Source organism: Gopherus evgoodei, chromosome 2, assembly GCF_007399415.2.
Source record: "Gopherus evgoodei ecotype Sinaloan lineage chromosome 2, rGopEvg1_v1.p, whole genome shotgun sequence".
Classification (NCBI taxonomy): domain Eukaryota; kingdom Metazoa; phylum Chordata; order Testudines; family Testudinidae; genus Gopherus; species Gopherus evgoodei.
Window position 1 is genome coordinate 113,060,521 of NC_044323.1, and position 19,265 is coordinate 113,079,785.

General features: G+C 43.3%; 1 protein-coding gene across 3 annotated transcripts in view; it reads right to left on the bottom strand.

The window, feature by feature from the left end:
* The window catches only part of PTPN3 (protein tyrosine phosphatase non-receptor type 3), a 372,274-nt gene that overhangs the window by 267,270 nt on the left and 85,739 nt on the right, over positions 1-19,265 (bottom strand). For 2 of the 3 annotated variants that reach the window (XM_030551501.1, XM_030551499.1), the window contains exon 1: positions 16,261-16,295. The exons of the other annotated variant lie outside the window; for it this stretch is intronic. The gene's annotated coding sequence lies outside the window, so the exon portion shown is untranslated. Of the gene's footprint in view, positions 1-16,260; positions 16,296-19,265 lie in introns of those variants that run through there. 3 annotated transcript variants of the gene reach the window in all.

Here is a 19,265-nt window from a genome sequence, read left to right on the forward strand (position 1 = left end):
CATTTTTGGCATACATGAATGCCCTGTCACAGGAGCGCCAAAACTGTCCAGTACAGGCACTGATGGGATGAAGGATCAAAACCCTGCTACGAATGAGGGGAGACCTGTTGCAGCCGGAAAGATGAGTACACCGCCAAAAGGCGATGGCTAACAATCAGAATACAAGGACCTACTGGCACTGAACAAAGGCACTTCTCTGAGGACCCAGACCTTAGAGAGGTAGCAGAAGGAGCAAACTAAAGGGGTTGTGAAGGGTGCAATGGCACCCAGATCATACGAAGTGAATACACAAGAGAAGTAAGTGATCCGAAGGAATAGGAGGCACTTATGAGCCAGCAGACAACACCCAGAGAGAGAGCGCCTACAGAGATCATCACAGAACAGAGAGAGAGAGAGAGAGAGAGAGAGAGGTGATAGGGACACAATTAGGTCACTCCCAGTATGATTACCTGCTGAGGAGACCAAACTATCTCAAAGACTATGTAACCAGGTGACTATGATAAAGATGAGACTCTAACTTGGCTATGAGCTAACAACCTCTGGCCAAAGGGATATGGAGTGGGAGTCTGGGCATCAATTATTTGTTTTTAATTCTTATATTAAAATGTTGTAAAATAGGGACAATATATCCTGGTCACTGGAATTGGAGACAAAGGTCAATGTCCCCTGAAGGAATTGTTATTGAGGGGAAACCAGAAATGTGAGGAGTTGGGCTGCAAGCAACTGACAGAGCAGTCTATGAGGTTTAATAAAGCTCCACTTGTTCAGCTTAACCTGCATTTAGCACCACTTTTTGCAAATGGAACAGACACCAGGGGGTCAACAATTAACTACACAAGTTTCTAATCTGATATAATTATATTGGTATAAAAAGCGTGTAGACATGCTCTAAATCAGGATTGTATAGTTCTACTCTACTGTTAAGCCTTAGAATAAGACAGTTTTCCCTTTATGTTATGGACTGAGGTTAAGGGTCAGAATTACCCCGTAAGAATTTTGCAAGTACTACATGAAAATGTTTTGAACTTAAGAAAACAATACAACAGCCAAATAGGTAGTTGGCCTTTCAGATGCCAGGGTTATAGGCAAAGGTGAGGACTTGGAATACTATTTTCAAAATAATTGTTACTCAAGTGTAAGGGTAAAGATCCTATGGCAAAGACAGGGAGACCTTCACTGTATCTGATTTATAGAGCACAATGGCTCATTACTCAAAAATAAATGACAGGTCCTCAAATCAGATCACAATCTAAACTGATTTAAAATTAGAAATTCTACTATTACTTCTGAATAGCTACTTCAGTAAATTTCTAAGTGTAGAGAAGCCCTTAGAATGGAAGTTCCCAGACAACTTTAACCACAGCCAAGGCCATATGCATAATGAGATAATGATTTTGCAAACTGCCACATTGTGTTTTAAATATTGTACACTTGTGCTCCAGCACTTCACTTACAGCTTAAAAAATAGGTCACAAACTTTTTTTGGTTTGCAGACAACTTTCAAAATGTGAAATGATTGTAACTGAATGCCTAGGTCTGCAGGCAGCTTAAAAAGGTAAAGGAATTAGCTGCTCCATTTATCTCAAAGGGGTGTTGAGTGATGCCTAATGAGGGTAATTTAAGTGAAGGCATTGCTAACTATTTAACTGCTTCTTATTTTAACGGAATCAAGCTAATATACTTCATCACACAGATGTATGATGGTGTCAGTTATTGGAACGGAGTGTGCAGGCAGTTAATCGCTGTCAAGATTTATTGGGGTGGAAGGAACAAAGGATTCAAACCTCTTCCCATCAACATATTTAAAGTCACCTCTGCCTCTACCCAAAAAGTAGAGGAAAAGACAATATACATCTCCATTTTAGTATTCAAAAAACAATCACTTCCTGTCTACCAAAAAAAAATAAAATGCTATTCTTTCACACACTCTTGGAATTCTATCTGTTCCTAACTCCTAAACTTCAAGCTACTTGAAATACAGCAGTTTGAAGGAATGTGTTTTCAATTCAAGAATGTGCAAAGAAAATTTGGGTACAATGGATCATACTTTGAACTAATATCCAAAGACACATAGAATATGGAAGTGAGACTAGTGTATTGACTACAGGTGCACAGCTGCATTGTTCTGGTATTTTTACCACAGAATTTTGGACTCATGTACCACATAAGATAGCAGGCCTTGACTAGAGCGGTCCCTCAGGTTCTCTCTTTAAAGTATGTGCACTTTTTTGACAACTACTTCATAAGGAGCGACCATGTTGGTTCATTCACCCAAATCTGCAGACACAACAAAAATAATTTATGGCTAACTACAGAGCTATAAAATATTTCTTCAACCATGACTACAAGCTGAATTCCCTAAAAAGTGTAGCTTCTTCATTTAAAAAACTACTGTTAATATAATACATTATATTATTGTAATCCACAGCTACTTCCTCAGGTAACAAATGAATGACTCAAAATACAAAGCAAAACATTTGAAAGTTGGATTTTCCTCCATTACAACTGGGATCTTCAATGAGTTTCAAATCATTTTCAGACCTAAAGTATTTAAATGCATCTGTTTTCCATTCAGATGGTCTCCATGCTCATGGTAAAGTATTTGTCTGAATTACTACAGTGTGTCCTTCAGTTAGGCAAAAACAGAACTAGTAAAGGAAACTGTCCATATTGGTGGGCAAAACTTGCAATATCTACCAGCTACAGCATTACAAAAATGGACAGACTTTGTAGAATTCCTCAGAAAACAGGAATTCTAACAAGCAACATTAATTGCCTAGTGGCTTTTTCACATTATATAAAACACAAACTTTAATACTTGTTTCAGAAAAAAAAACACAAGTTTTTAGTTTTATATTATATTATATAAAGATATAAAAGTAAAACAGGATCTTCTTGTAGAAGCATGGTATAGGACAGGCCTGCACAACATGTGACCCACATGGGCTCACTGTGCAGCCCAGAGGCAAGCGGAGGGGTGGGGCTGTTGGTTTTGCCCCGTTCCCAGGGGGCACCTCATAGCCCCGTACGTGCCGCACTCCAAAAGCCCTAACGGCCAAAACTGCACATGTCTCCGTCTCCCGCTCCCCCGGCCTGGTATACAGTGGGTGCATCACTTCCAGGGCCCGCTGAGGTGGGAAGCGCTCTTGGGCTCAAGGCGCAGCTCGGGAGGGCGGGGTTGTTTCTGCAGGGCCGGGCAATGCTGCGGGGGGGGGAGGGTGTTTGAGCAGGGCCGGGGGCTTTCGGCATTCAGCTGTTTTCTTTGGAGTAATATGGCCCTCGCCACTTTACAAGTTGTGCAGGCCTGGTATAGGGTCATGGCTCATACGAAAAGATCCCTAGATTAGCATGATGCATGAGTAAGGCTAAGATTCATTAATGGAGGTTGCGGAATCCGTGACTTCCAGGGACTTCCATGACTTCAGCCCGTGGCTGACAGGAGCTCCAGAATACCCTGCCAGGCGGGGTACCCCAGAGCTCCCGGCCGCCGCGGGGGGTACCCCAGAGCTCCCAGCTGCCATGCGGGGAAGGGGGCCTCTAGAGCTCTGAGCCCCACAAGTGGTGGGGGCCCTCGGAGTGCCAAGTGGGTCCCCATAGCTGCCAACCTTCTGGGACTGGTATGGATACCCCGCCACAGAGCTCCTCATTTTGTCATGAATATGTTTAGGATAAGTCACAGACAGGTCATGGGCTTCTGTGAATTTTTCTTTATTGCCCGTGACCTGTCTGACTTTTACTAAAAATACCCATAATAAAATCTTAGACTTATGCATAAGAGTGGCTTAAGTAAGGCATGACCTACTTCCAAAATGAAATTAACTTAAGGTTTCTTAAAAGGCCAGAAGTGAAGCTAGTGATACTATGCCTTTTAGCAGAAACCTAGAGAAGACATAGCCACGGAAAACACAAACATAGAGCACATAATAGGGTATGAACTGGAAAATAAGTTATACCCTTTTATCTTAATAACATCCAGTGATGAACAGGGATGAGAAGTTACCATAAACCTCGAATTAAATTCCAAATGAACAAGAGTGCAGCAGCAGTAGTCTAGTGATTTGAAAATATGGCAGCAGAAGGAAATCTGGAAATACCAAAGAGAGGGAGCAAAGTTGTTAACAGATTTGCCCGTTACTTTGGGGTATGCTCATTTATTCGGGTTAGTCTTGGGGGGGGGAGATATAATTCTATCAATGTACTGCTTGTGTCACTTATGTTTTCATATGGAGCTCTACTTCTCCCTTCTGCAAGTTCCCTCCCAATGGAGCTATTTTGAAGGACCTAGGCTCCCTAGGGCTGGGTTTCTCCAACCCCAGAATCAGATGAACACCCACACACCCATTAACAGAGCAAGTCTCAGCAGACCGTGTCAATCAGCACTGACAAGCTGATCCTTTATGCGTCTTTGGACTCACTGGGCTGGATGAAGCAGCATTTTCAAGCTGTTACCCTTATGTGTCCCAGGTTCAGCATGTCCCTGTCCCCACTCTCACATCACAATTGTACTGGCAGTGACCTACTTGATGAGCAAACCCCACAGTATTTTGGGTGCTGCAGGGATCTTTAGCTTAGGTAAAAGAAGCATTGCTGTAGAGTGAATGAGGGAAGCTAAAAACACAAAAAAGTTCAGCAAGAGAGAGAGGAGCAACCAACTTAACCATAAAAGTTATTTATTGAATAATAGTGATAACTACACAAGGAGGGCTAAACCAACATAGCATACATTATTAATGGTTAATACCTAAGGTAGAAAGGAAAATAGAGAAAGAGAACGAGAAGGGGATCTCACCGCTCCCTGAAGCTTGAACTGGTCAGGGTTCCCAGGTGATGGTGGTAGTTCAGGGCCCTGAGGGCAGGAGACAGGCAGAGTCCCCAGCACAATCAGACAGGAGAATACGGAGTCCCAGTGGAACTGATGCATAGTTTCGATCTAAGCATCAGAACACTGACTGGAGGGTGAGTAGGGATTTTGTAGAGAAAATACAATGGTTCAAGGGAGAACACTAGATTTGTTATGGGTAAACTGATGACTCAAGAGTTTTCTTTAGGCTAGACAATAGGAGCTGATCACTCTTGGCTATGAGTGGTGTTTTCTTCCAGGGAGCTCACAATGCAACTAGGTTGCTTCAGTATTTTGGATATCAATCAAGGATTCATGACTAGAATTGGTCTGATAATTGCTGAGCTGGGTGCGTGCAGGCGTAGGTTCATTAGCATCTGGAGCAGAGATTCCCATGATGCAGTACTTCCCTGCTTTTTCTGGTCCCAGAGTTCAGTGTGGTTCTCTGTTCTCCATTCCGTATGCATAATGTCTCCCTGTCCGATCTTTCATGCAGATGAGGCTAGGGGAGTTGTCTCTGTTCTTCATTCTGTATGCTAATGGAGATGTCTTAATCTTGTCACCCTTGTCAGGAGGGGTCTAGGTGTGTCTCCCAGCGTCTTTCACTGCTCTCTGCAAGTTTTTTTACTCTGATGGGTTTTGGTTTAAGCCAGAGGTTGCAGGGTGGGGAGGTGTCTTTCATGAGTCAGGCTTGACACTGCACCCTGGCCTCCCCAAGAACACAGAGCGACTGGTATCAAAGTACAAGTTTTTGAAGATTTCAGATAAACTTAAGACCTGGACTCCACTGACAACAAAGGAATGCCACTAACATTTTGGACCCATGAATGAACAACCAAATTAGGTGATGAACTTTAGAGTTTCTCTCTACAAGGATTTAAAAAGGTGACTAAGAACACATTCGCTAATATGTGCTAACTAAGGCCATATTATACTAGGAAAAAAGTATGTTTACAACAAGATAACTAACATGTTAAAACCCTTGTGTAGACAGGACAAATTCAAGTTTTAGGATCACTCTGGGTGTTCCCCTCAATCAACTACAAAGTAGGACTACAACTTGCCCTATCTATAGTAGGATTTTAGAGCATTAGCTCTCTAGTATAAACACGGACTAACACATTCTAGCGTGTAGAAAGAGTTTGTTGTACTTTGGCATGTGCTAGCTGATCTTCAACTTGATCGAAGTACAACTTGTGTGATCTACAAAAACTAGATTTTTAGAGTGCATTATTTAGAACTTTAGCTAACATACTTTAAAAAGTTATCTTATTCAAAATAAACCATCAGAGCTAGCATGTTCTGTAACATTGATACAGCCACACTAATCAAAGGGCCTGAAAACACTTACATATGCTTCACTTTAAGTACATGTGAAAGAATTTGTCTACCTATAACGCTATAATTAAAGCAGTATAATCTTCCCCTAGTGTATACACAAATATATCTGTATTAAACCAGTACAGTAGTATAGCTATTCTCTTGTGGGAACAGAAATAAGTTAAACCAGTATAAATAAGTCCACTCTAGCATGTTTACCTGTGTAACTAGAAAGGTAAAAAAATTATCATACTCCTTAAATGAAACAGTTATATCAGTAAAAAACTGTGTGTAGACCCAGCCTAGATGTTTGCAGAATGAGGGCCACAGATTGGAGTTCATCAATATTGAAGAATAAGACATTGACATCAGCAAGTGTAGCTAAAACAATGTAAGGATCATTAAAGTACACAGAAACAGCAATACAGGCCAGAGCTCTTCCTGCAATTATTGACCAACTTCAACATCATGACGGAGGCCATGGCTACACGGGAAAGTTGCAGCACTGGTGGTGGGTTTACAGCGCTGCAACTTAGTAACTGTCCACACCTGCAAGGTACATCCAACTCCCTGGCTGCAGCGCTGGCTGTACACCTGGTCTGCTTGGGGTATAACGATTGCAGCGCTGGTGATGCAGCGCTGCTAGTCAAGTGTGGCCACCAAAAGCGCTGTAATTGGCCTCCAGGGTATGAGGAGGTATCCCAGAATGCCTGGTCACAACAAACCGGAAGAGTGGGTGAACTCTGGGCACCCCGGAGCTGCTTATCTAAAAAACAAACACAGCTCCTGTTTGCTCGAGCGAGCGAGGGGAGGCAGGAAGGGGAATTGCTTTGGAATGTTCACAGCTTTTGCTTTTGGAGAGAAGCCACACAGCGGAGGGGGATGGGGGAGTCTGTGTTGAGCAGCTGCTTATGTGGTCTGAAGGCTATTTAGGAGTGCATAATTTGCATTTAGTCAATAAGAGAGGGGTGGGGGAAGGGGTCGAAACTTTTAAAATGATTGAAGGTAGGTGCTGTGTATCTTCCAGTCCTTAGAACTTGCAAGGCAGGGAGCTGACAACAGTGTCAACTCCAAAAATCCACTCTCTCCATCTCCCCCACGCTCCCTGTCACATTCCACCTCACCCGCCTCTTTTGAAAAGCATGTTGCAGCCACTTGAATGCTGGGATAGCTGCCCACAATGCACCACTCCCAACATCGCTGCAAATGTTGCAAATATGGCCACACTGCAGCGCTGGTAGCTGTCAGTGTGGCCACACTGCAGTGCTTTCCCTACACAGCTGTACGAAGATAGCTGTAACTCCCAGCGCTGTACAGCTGTAAGTGTAACCATACCCTAAGAGAAAGCTAGAGTCACTAAATAACTAGGATTATCTAGAAGCATTAGAAACAACAAAACAGCAGCAAGTATTATGCTTTTTGGATTGCATGTATGTAGACTAAACTCTTAAGGAAGTTGCATAATTGTTTAAGAGAACTTAAGTTATCCAGCTATCATCACAGGAAGGCCAATGGTACATAGCTTATTAGGATTAGCAGCTGTGGCTGGGAAGTTTAGTACCTCTTTTCGTCTTGACTTCCACCAGTGTGTGTGTGATTAAAGCTTGGGAGATTACTATGTTAGCAGGATAATACTTCAGTCTGTTATATGAACAAGTGAAACAGACTGCATGTCTAAACTTACTCCTATTTGTCTCTCAGTTCAGTTTCTAGCAGAATACTATCCACACCACAAAAATCCATCACAGTTGGTGGCAGTGTCAGGAGAGATACCCCATTATCATTTTTTCACTCCACCGTGGGCTCTTCAGATTAGGAAGGAGGAACATTTGTTGGGTCAATATGAGCAACAGTATTTGCACCACCACTGCTTGTACTATACTTCTGCTCGGGGTCAAATGGAAGATCTCAGTTCCCAGTTTTGGCAAAATGACATCTTTCAAGAGCAAGCACTAACTTCCATTAATTAAACAGATAACAGATTATAATAATTAAGTTTGAACATTTCTTTCAAATTTAAGATGACAAAAGCTACTTGCATCAAAGTTTGTGACTCTGTATACGCCTGAAGTTGCCACATGTGATTTGTGCAATATAACAGCACAGGCATAAGAGCATAGCATAAGAGTGGAAAAAACATTATAGTCAATGTGGCAAATTTGTGTACCTCTGTATGTATCTATATCAAACTATGAACTCCATTTTGTTTTGTGAATACCTTTTTGATTGTAAAACTGCATTGTAATTTCACAGTTGTCTTTTAACCTTCACAATAGGCTGGGATTCCTGAAGGTGTTGGCAGAAGGCTAACAATAGGAAGCAATCAGTAGTCGATAACCTGGATGGTCTTCCATTCACGCAGAATAATCCTAGGACAATATGCTGTCTGAATCCAAAGGGAACCAACTTTACCACCCTGATTGCAGGGGTCCATAACAAAGCAATGGATCACCTGACAAGGGAGCTGAAACCATTGGAGAAAGTCACCTGACACAGAGGGACTGGAACTTCATACAAGGAAAGCTCTTATAAACCATTAGAGAGACCAGAGAAGGATAAAAGGAGGGTCCCTGGGACCCTGTAAGGATACTGACCAAAATTCAAAGAGTTGTGAGAAAACTGAGGCAGAATTTACATTCAGGTATTGTAATTTTTCCACATATCTATATATTTCTTGTGCTCTTGTGCTAAGAATAAAGCCGCCAGTATGTTTAGAAATTCCTTTGGTAAGTCTGCATGTTACTTGCTTTCACTATCACGTAGACTGAAGGGAAAAACAATAACTCGGAGGATCCACGACTTCAGTGGAACTATGGAAGGAAATCAAAGCAAGAGCTACTGTGGAGATTTAGGGGAGCTGGTAACTATGGCCCCAGTCCTGCAAGCTGATCTATACAAGCTGATCTCAGTGTCCACGCAGTGCCCCATTGACTTCAAGGGGCTGTGTGCAAATGGACCCTCATGCCTGTGGAAAGCTCTACTAAGGCAACTGGGCTCTGCATGGGTACAGAGGACCACTCATACATATCAGTTTGCAGGATTGGCGCTCTTATTTCTACAGTTCTTTACTCATTCATCTGAGATGCCACATCATAAAATTATTATGTTTCTTGTGCAAGACAGCTACTTGCTTTATAATCCAGTTGCTAGGAAATTTTGCTATTTAACTTGTTCAGAACATCTCAAAGGACAAAAGGGAGAGAGACATCAGAAAAAACAAAGATATCAAGTGTACACTAAGTGATGAAATTTGTGAAAATAAGAATAAAGTCACAAAAGCATCAGCCATTACAAGACAAAAAGAAATAAACTGAACATTTCTCACCACTTCACAAAAGGGTAACACCAGCGTCTTTAGCAATATTAACATTTAGGGAACACGCACATTACACCCTGTTACAAATTTCTAAAAGTAAGGTGATATAGTACAACAATTTTTCAATTTAGCCTTGTGTAGCTGACAAGTATCTTAAGACATGAAATCATAACATAAAGTTAAGTTCTAATTCAAGGTAAAAGCTATTTATGTCATCTAAGTATTATAAGACTTGGAAATAGGGTTATATTTTAATTTGGTAGATGGAATATTTTCAAAAATAAGGAGGCATCAATATCCCGTTTATGGAAAACGTCTTTAAGACTCAGAAAAGAGTCTATCAAAAACAAAATAGTGGGAAATGAAGAGTTAAAAGAGAAGGACTGTATACCATACAAGTCACTCATTAAAGAGTATTTCTGACTTGTTTTGATCACACGTTTTGAGTGTAAGGAAGAAATAAATACAAGGCATAATGTTTCTTAAAACATGCTAGCCCATTTTGGTTTTGATTTCCTATATTTAGATACTTGCAATGCTAGGAAAAAACAACAGATTTACTCTTTGTAAGGTTCAGTACATAATGATATGAAGCTAACAATATCTAAGCTCTTCATTAAACTCCATTATATGGTAATTATTAAAAACCATAACACCTCATCATCCTTAAAGCAAAGTGATTGTATTCTGAGAGGTAAATTGTTTGCTGTTTTAGTGGTCTTCACATACATATATTTAATTTACAAATAAAAAGGATGTAGTTTTCCCCTATTAACTTTGAGAATGCAACATAGGATTTTAAAATTAAGCTGCACCGTTTCCTTTTCACGCATCATCAGAAGTGACACCTGGTCAATCCTATAGAGTCTTTTGTGAATTTGCACAGATGGAACTAGTTAGAACTTGGTAAACACCACAATTTTTGAAGAAGAAACAGAATCCAAATCACTCTACAAAAGTAATCTGCTGCATTAACAGGAGGCAAAGAGCAGAAAAACCTTATTTTTTGTCAATGAATACACACAGGAAACTGATCCACTGATTATAAATGTGTCATTTTTAGTGTCTTTTTTTCAGACTAGAACTTTAAGGCCAAACCTTGCTGTTCTATTTGCAGTATTCCCACTTACATTGAGAATATGGCTCTACTACAGTGTCAGGCAAGAAAAGGGAACAAGATAATAATAATAATAATAGTATCTAGCACAGATTATGTTCCATATAACTCAAATATTCAATAGCATCATTTAAATCCTCTTTCATTAATATAAGTTATTGTGGAATAACTTTCCAGTTTGCAATTTCAACGTAAGATAGTTGTGAAAAACATCAAGACGAGAGTTACTTGTATCTTTGTTAGTGACAACCCAGACTGCTAAAGTAAAAAGCCATGGGGGATAACAGAAATATCATAATCACAGAATGGAGTGCAACATTTATAACATAGACTGTTTCAATGAATGTGTTCAAAAGATAAAACAACTTGTTCCTAGTACTATGAGCTAGATCCACAAAAGGTCTTAGAAACAGCAATGCTGAGCATTACAACATCTAACTTTTAGGGGCCCTGCTGCCAAGTGAAATCTTTAGCCTTGAGTTAGTCACCCAGCCTCCCTATACCATCCACAAGGAGAGTTACGCACTTGAGGACGGGCTTCACAGAGGACAACATCCTGAACGGGGTGCTGCCTAAACTAGACAACAGGAAATGTTGAGGAGTGGAATCTAAGCCCCAGTCCTCAAAGCCCAGAGTTAATTAGTCTGGAGTGATTATCTCCACTCCAGATTCATAGCCATGAATCCATTCCTGGAATTAGACACCTAAATCACATCAGCCCTTTCTCAAACACAGAGAGAGAGAGAACACGAGCAAAACCTCCACTCTATTACAGTCAATAACCTGGTGGTCAAGGCATTTACATGGGATGTGGTAAACATGGGCTCAAGTCCCTGTTCCAAGACAGGCAGACTGGGGATTTGCAAACAGGTATTCCACATTGTGGACGAGTATCCTAACCACTGAGCTATTGGCTATGTATGTACACATGCACGCACACACCCACTTTGAAAAATTCCCAATCTGCTCACACTCAGCTGTCCTGGACTGAGCCTGATCCAGTCAACATGTGCTGAAAATGCCTCCCAGATCAGATCCCACAAGCAAAACAGACTGAGGTACACCTAATTTGAGAGTCCCAGCGGGGCTGCTGAGCAGCTCATAACCACCAGGACTTAGGTGGTTTGGTACATTCTCATCAGCAGAAATTTAGACGTCACAAGGAACCTCCAAGGTTAAGCAGCAGCTGAGTGGCAGTTTTAAGGATCTCAGAGGATGCCTAAACGTTGGACTTAGGCATGGCTAAGTCCCTTTGTGGGTTCAAGCCCTGTGTATCTTATACAGTAAAAACTATGACTTGTAAGATAGCTTGTTCTTAATTGTGCAATGGGACTGTCATAAACAGATGGTTAAGGGTTAATATCTCTTTTACCTGTAAAGGATTAAGAAGCTCAGTGAACCTGGCTAACATCTGACCAGAGGACCAATGGGAGGACACGATATTTTCAAATCTTGGTGGAGGAAAGTGTTTGTTTGTGCTGTTTGTTTTGTTCGTTGTTCGCTCCTGGGGCTAAGAGGGACCAGACGTACACCCAGGTGTTCCCAATCTTTCTGAATCAGTCTTTCACGTTTCAAAATTGTAAGTATAGCCAGGCAAGGTGGATTAGTCTTATGTTTGTTTTCTTAACTTGTAAATGCTTTTCCTTTTGCTGGAAGGATTTTTACCTCTGTTTGCTGTAACTCTGAATCTCAGGCTAGCGGGTGGGGGGGGGGGGTAGAGTCCCTCTAGGCTATATGAATCTGAGTACCCTGTAAGCATTTTCTATCCTTATTTTACAGAGATAAAGAAAGAAAAGGTAAAAATTAATTAAAAGCTTTCTTTTTAAGAGCCTGATTGATTTTCCCTTGTTTTGGAATCCAAGGGATTGAGTCTAAACTCACTAGGGATTTGGGGGTGGGGGGGAGGAAGGGAATGGTTAATTCCTCTTTGTTTTAAGATCCAAGGAGTTTGGATCTGTATAGCTTCCCAAGGCAACCCAGGGAGGGGAAAGTCGGGGCGGGGGGGAAGGGGGATGGTTTATTTCTCCTTGTTTTAAGACCCAAGAGATTTGGGTCTTGGGTTCCCCAGGGAAGGTTTTGGGGGAACAAAAAGTGTGCCAAACACTATATTTTTGGCTGGTGGCAGCGTACCAGATCTAAGTTAGAAATTAAGCTTAGAAGTGATCATGCAAGTCCCCACTTTTTGGATGCTAAAGTTCAAAGTGGGGAAAAACCCTTGACAGGGACACTAGATGGGGAGGGTTTTGACTTACTACAGAGAATTCTTTCCCAGGCATCTGGCTGGTGAGCCTTGCCTACATACTCAGGGTCTAACTGATCACCATATTTGGGACTGAGAAAGAATTTTCCCCCAGGTCAGATTGGCAGAAATCCTAGGGTTTTTTAAACCTCCCTCTGCAGCATGGGGCACAGGTCACTTGCAGGTTTAAACTAGTGTAAATGGTGGATTCTCTGAAATTTAGTCTATAAACCATGATTTGAAGAACTCAGTAACTCAGCCAGAGATTAGGGGTCTTTTACAGGAGTAGTTGGGTAAGGTTCTGTGGCCTGCAATGTGCAAGAAGTCAGACTAGATGAGCATGATGGTTCCTTCTGACCTTAAGTCTATGAATCATTGATTATACAAATTAAGTCAAATACTTGACTGATTCACAATAATACAAAAACAAAACAAAACAGAATATATATTTCTTCAAGATCCATGAGCTAGCAAATAATTTTAAAAATCCTCTTCTCTCAATCATCTGCTGTAGTGCACTCTTTCCAATATAAGAATTGTGCACAGTTGTCTCTGATGCAAAACTATTCTCATAAAATTCAGTGGATATAGGGGAACACTTCCGCACAGGACTGAGGGAAAAAAGGGCTACAACTCTACACAAAACTCTTAATACAGACACTTGTGTATTACTAACTTTAAAAAGATACAAATAGTCATAACTGTCTATTTAGAGTCAGAGTCTCCTTTTTTATTTTTAATCTGATAGTCAAATTTGTAGCTACTACACTTTAAGACCATCAGCAAACAAATGAAATAAGGAAATATAAACACTGGTAACACAATTTTGGCTTTAATTACTTTGGTATACATTAAAATTCTTGAGCTGGTGAAAGATTATTGTTACTGAACTTCACAGAAAAACTGCACAGGAACGTATTGAAAAACTGTTTATATATCACTGAAGTAAGCCAAATTTAAAAAACAGGAGTCTTAAATAAGTTTTGATCTCAACATATTAGAGTAGATGAGAGAAAACACAGATTTGATGTGTAAAGTAATCAGTTTCCACAAAGTATCCATATTATAATCATTGTTCTGACTTTATTTATTAAATTTTCCAAGAAAGAAGTGTTACTGGCCTGTCTCTATGTTAGAGGGACTGATCACTTAAAAATTCACTGTGGATACAGTTTACCAATTGTCCAGAGAAGTGAATGTTAAACTACAAAGTTTACTTTGGTCACTTCAGTCTAATTGCTAAAGCAGTCTTTTCAGATTGATAATGTTTTCTGAAACAAGAAAGATATTCTACAGGAATTCAGTTAGTATTAGAACAACATTAAGCGTTCTTTCCAATTAAAAATGTAAATTAACTGCCCCAATTATAAAACATGTAAAAACAGGTGATAAATGATAGACACCTTATAAATGTTTATAATCACAAAACCTCTGGCAAGTAATTTGGTGTTTAAGAATCTGCATAAGTAAGGATCAGATATGTCACTAGTATTAAGTTTTTCACGAAACAAAAATAATTTCCTAAATAATCTTATCAACACAAGACAGTTCTTCAAATAAATTAATTGGTAAAATACTTTGAAGATGTACAATGCTATATATGTTATAATTATTCCTACTATTTGGCACATGTTCCTTTTCCAATATATTTAAAATAAGAAATGTGGTTCTAAATAGATGTGTTAAACATGATTTGTCTTCTCCTAGTCAATATTTTTTCCCACAGTAAGACAGTGCCTGACCAAGTCAGTGTCACCAAGATTGTATTATTTGCATTTCATTAGCAGTTATTCAAATCCACTAGTTACAATGGATCTCATCTTTCCTTTCTCACTCCTGTTTGTCAGCTGTTTCCTTTGGAAGTGGAAACACCCAAGTATTAAGATAATTATTTGTTGTTCTTCTTTACAAAAGTTTAATACTTTTTTTTAAACAACCAAATAATGATCCTCCTAAATGTGAATGAATATAGAAAATATGAACAGTTATTGAAAAAATAAGTTTTAAGAAAATGATACAAAAGTTCTGCTATAACAGCACTTACACTTATAACTGAAAGCCTTAAATGCATTACTACAAGTAAGTAATGTTTCAAATGTTCAAATTAGCAGTATCTGTATTTAATGCTATCAACACGTCAACTAATTTTTAATTCTATTATGTATTACAGTAGTGCCTGCAATGTACTAGGTGCAGTACAAGCATACACGGAAAAACCACCCATGCTCCAAAAAGTTTATATTCTAAAGAGACAAATGAAGCTAAGAATGGAGGTAAGAAAGACAACATACAAGTACTGTGTGTCTTTATAAAGCATACCGTTTACTTTCAACTGCCCTGCCTCCTCCACATTAGATAGCTAAATTGTTGGAGATATCACAGCAAAGGTGATGTCATAAGGAGGTCCAATTGATGAGTGGAAATTTCACTCTTTAAAATATCTTAGATTTTACTTTGTTTACTGCTTAGTTATGGCACCATAAACTTGTTTTCACAGCGTATATATAGTAGAAGTCAACAAAAGATGTGCAGAAAAGAACTATTAAGGAAAACTGTCACCCTTTGAGGTGGTTTATATCATCTATGAAACAGCAAATTTGGAAATATTTAATAATATGGCAACTAACATTAGATTGCAATTTTTTTTAAAAAGTTCAAGTCCATTTACCTTTACTACTCTACGGAGAAATAAAGATAACCAATTGAAAAACCCAGTTAAAACAAAGTTGTCTGAGCAAGAATGCTATAGACAAACTATTATTCAAGGTGTTTTGTGACTGACTTGGAGAGAAGAGGCCAAGGTGAAAAAGATTAAAGGAATCAGAGTAGCCCTATAACAAAAAATCCTGTTCTGTAAGTTATACTGCAATGAACATCTGTCAACTTTGCTATGTGAACTTCATGGGATATTTACAAAGTTTGCAAGAGTTTCCAAGACATTTATAGCCAGTTTAAATGCAGCTGGAAACAAACTCAGAGAAGTGACTTCATAAGTGAAAGATCATCCTAGCAGCGTTTGGCCAGCCTCTCCAGAGCTGCCATTCAGCGCACCTAACCTACTCGGGGAAACACGGTGTGGCACAGACTGGTGCTAGTAACAGCTGCTTGGAGCCTGGAAAACACCATCCTCGAAGGACACTAGCTATGAACCAGCGGTGCCCGGCGTCGGGCTGGAAGATGCTGATCTGCATCTGCTTCCCCTGCCCTCCCACCTTCCCCCCAAAATCCTCGGACCCCCCTCAAGCCCCCAACCTCGGGACCCGCCCGCCGCACGGGACAGCGGCCAAGGAGACCGACCTGGGGCCGGGTAACCCCCAGGCAGCGCCCTACCGCCCACCCACCGCAAACTTTCGCCCCGGCCCCAGCGCAGCGGGCGGCTCCCCGGGCAGCGCGCCCGCGCCCCCGCCCCCGCGCGATACCTGCCGCACCATGAGGCAGCGCCGCCCCGCTGCTCCCGGCCCGGGGCTCCTCTCTCCCGCCGGCCGCGCCGAGCAGGTGCCGGGCTCCCCGCGCGCCACCAGGAAGCTGCGCCGGACCCCGCACCACGGACCCGCTCCCAGCGCCGCCGCCACCTCCCCGCTGGGCTCGCCCGGCAGCCCCGCTGCGCCCGCAACTGCCCCCTAGCGGCGCCCGCGAGCCCCGGCCGCGCTCGGCAACCCTCGGCCGCTGCCGGAGCGGGGAGGGGCGCGGGCCGAGTGACCTCACGGGGCGTGGCGCTGCACACACCCGGGCCGCGCATGCGCAGTGGAGCCGCCCCTCTCCCGCTGCGTGGGAGACGTGGGTGGCCTGGACCCAAGCTGAGCCCCCCTGGGAGCGGGGTGCGCGCTGCTGGACAAAGCCGGGGAGAGGCGGCTCCTGCCCCCGAGCGGTTTTGGGCTTCTCTGCACTTGCAAGCTGGGGTATGAATCCTCCTTTGCAGGTGAGGGTGCCTAGGGCCGGCTTGGGGCGGCTTGCCGCGGGGGGCGCTCCGCCGGTTGCCGGCAGGCAGCGCTGGTGGAGATCCTGCAGGCGTCCCTGCGGAGGGTCCGCTGGTCCCGCGGCTCCGGTGGAGCATCTGCAGGCACGTCTGCGGGAGGTCCACTGGAGCTGCTGGACCGGCGACCGGCAGAGCGCCCCCCCCCCACGGTGTGCCGCCGTGCTTGGGGCGGCGAAATGGCTGGAGCCGGCCCTGACCGAGCCGCTCCTACACCAGCAGGTCCCTGGGGTGCGTTGAGTGTCTCCGCCTGTAAAGCTATGTCCTTCAAAGTGGACGAGGGAAGGGGTAGTAGTGCAGGGGCCACTTGCACAGCTAGTGCTGGCAGCAGGGCTATCCTTAGCCGTAGGCAGAACAGGCAGCCGCCTAGGGTACCACTAGGTCTGGGGGCACCACTCTGCCGGGAGCACGGACAGACGGGAAGCAGTGGAAAATGTAAGAGCAGGGCTGCTGAGTCCTCGAGAGAGCCGAATGCAGCACACTCTGAGGGAGGGGACTGGCTGCTGGGGTCTCTGGGAAGGGGTGGGAGAAGGAACTCACTGTGAGTGTGACTTTTTCCCCAGGCATGAGGGCTGTAAGGGCTGGGTTGGGTGAGGTGCTGTGGCAGAGGGGGGAGGCTGGCAGCCTACCTGCTGAGGAATGACACTGAAAGTAACTCACTTCCTCGCAGGCAGCCAGGATTGGAATGGTCACACAGATAGCATGTGTGAAAAATCAGGACAAGGGGTTGGGGTAGGGTGAGCAGATGTCCCACTTTTATAATTTTGGGGTCTTTTTCTTATATAGGCTCCTATTCCCCCCCACCACCACCTCTCGTCCTGATTTTTCACACTTGCTGTCTGGTCACCCTAGGTGGGGGTATTTGGTGCCCATATAAGACAAAGCCCCAAATATCGGGACTGGCCCTACAAAATCAAGACATCTGGATCTGGTTACCCTAGCTGGGGAGCGCGTCTCTCCCCCGGACTGACAGTGATCCATCTCATCCGGGGGGAGCTGCACAGGGCAGGATGAGCTGCTGTGGCTCCACATCCTTGAGATCAGATGCTGTGCTAACTTCACCATGGCCCGTTGGGCTGGCGGTGGTACCCATTGGCATGTGATCGGACCTGAGGGTTTGCTTCTGCTATTGCCATTCTGCACCCCAGTAGGTGGAAAACTGCAGGACCCCCAAATCCACCTATCTCCTCCTCTACTGCAGCTGTTGGACCAGCAGGCGGGGGGTGATGCAAGCATGAAAGCAGTACAGTGTTGCCATTTTGATTGTCATTGAGCAAATTTGTTTGCCAAAAATGCTTGCTAACAATCCTGAATTCAATTTCAATTTTTTTTAAATCAATATCTTAGCCAAAAACAGAAAATTAAGTTGTTGACAATTATTTGTGACAAGTTTGATATGGGGAAGAGAATGGGCCAGTTTTCATCAGAGAAACAAAAAATGTTGCCTGACTTTCCTATAGCCCTGTTACTGCTCAATGGAGCCCTCCAACAGCTGTAATATGCTCATCTCCTTACTAGTGTACAGAGCAAGGGTCGGCAACCTACGGCACATGTGCCAAAGGTGGCATGCAAGCTGATTTTTGATGACATGCAGTGGTGGGCTGAGTGGCTCAGCCCGCCACTGCTCGGGGGTTCCGGCTGCTGCCCCATTGCCACCTGGAGTCCCGGCAGCCAGCCCCACTCAGCACCCACTGCTGGCCTGGGGACACCCAAGGAACCCCAGGCTGGCAGCGGGCTGAGCAGGCCGACGGCTGAGACCCCAACTGAGCCACTCAACCCGCTGTCGGCGCTGGGGTTCCATTCACTCAGCTGGCAGCGGGCTGAGCGGGACTAAATTCAACGAAATAGGAAAACGAGCAACTAATGGCAAAGTACAAGAACCTAGAGCAGTGATCCCCAACCTTTTTCTTCTGGCAGGTGCCAGATGAAGGATCATGGTGGCAGACGAGCATCCGCCAAAATGCTGTCAAAATTCGGCGGCGATGCCTCTGTATGACGCTGCTTGTCGGCAGCAAGCAGTGTCATCCAGAGGTGTCGGCGCCGAAATGCTGAATTTCGGCGGCATATCGGCAGATGCTCATCCTCCGGCTAGTACGCAGGTGCATTGAAAGGCTCCTGTGGGCGCCATGGCACCCGCGGGCACCACGTTGGGGACACCTGACCTAGAGAGCCTCCTGAAGCACGGGGAATGTTTTGATTAAAATGGACTTGAACTGTATGAAGAATTGAGTTGTTGCCACATGCAAAATCAATGATGGACATTATACAGTTTATTCATACCAGAAAACTTGTTGACATATATCCTAATGTGTACATTGCCACTCGTATTCTACTGACAATTCCTGTAACAGTAGCATCAGGAGAACGGAGTTTCTCGAAACTAAAGCTCATTAAAAATGATCTCCGCTCTACAATGAGTCAGGAACACTTGACTGGTCTTGCTATTCTTGCAATCGAACA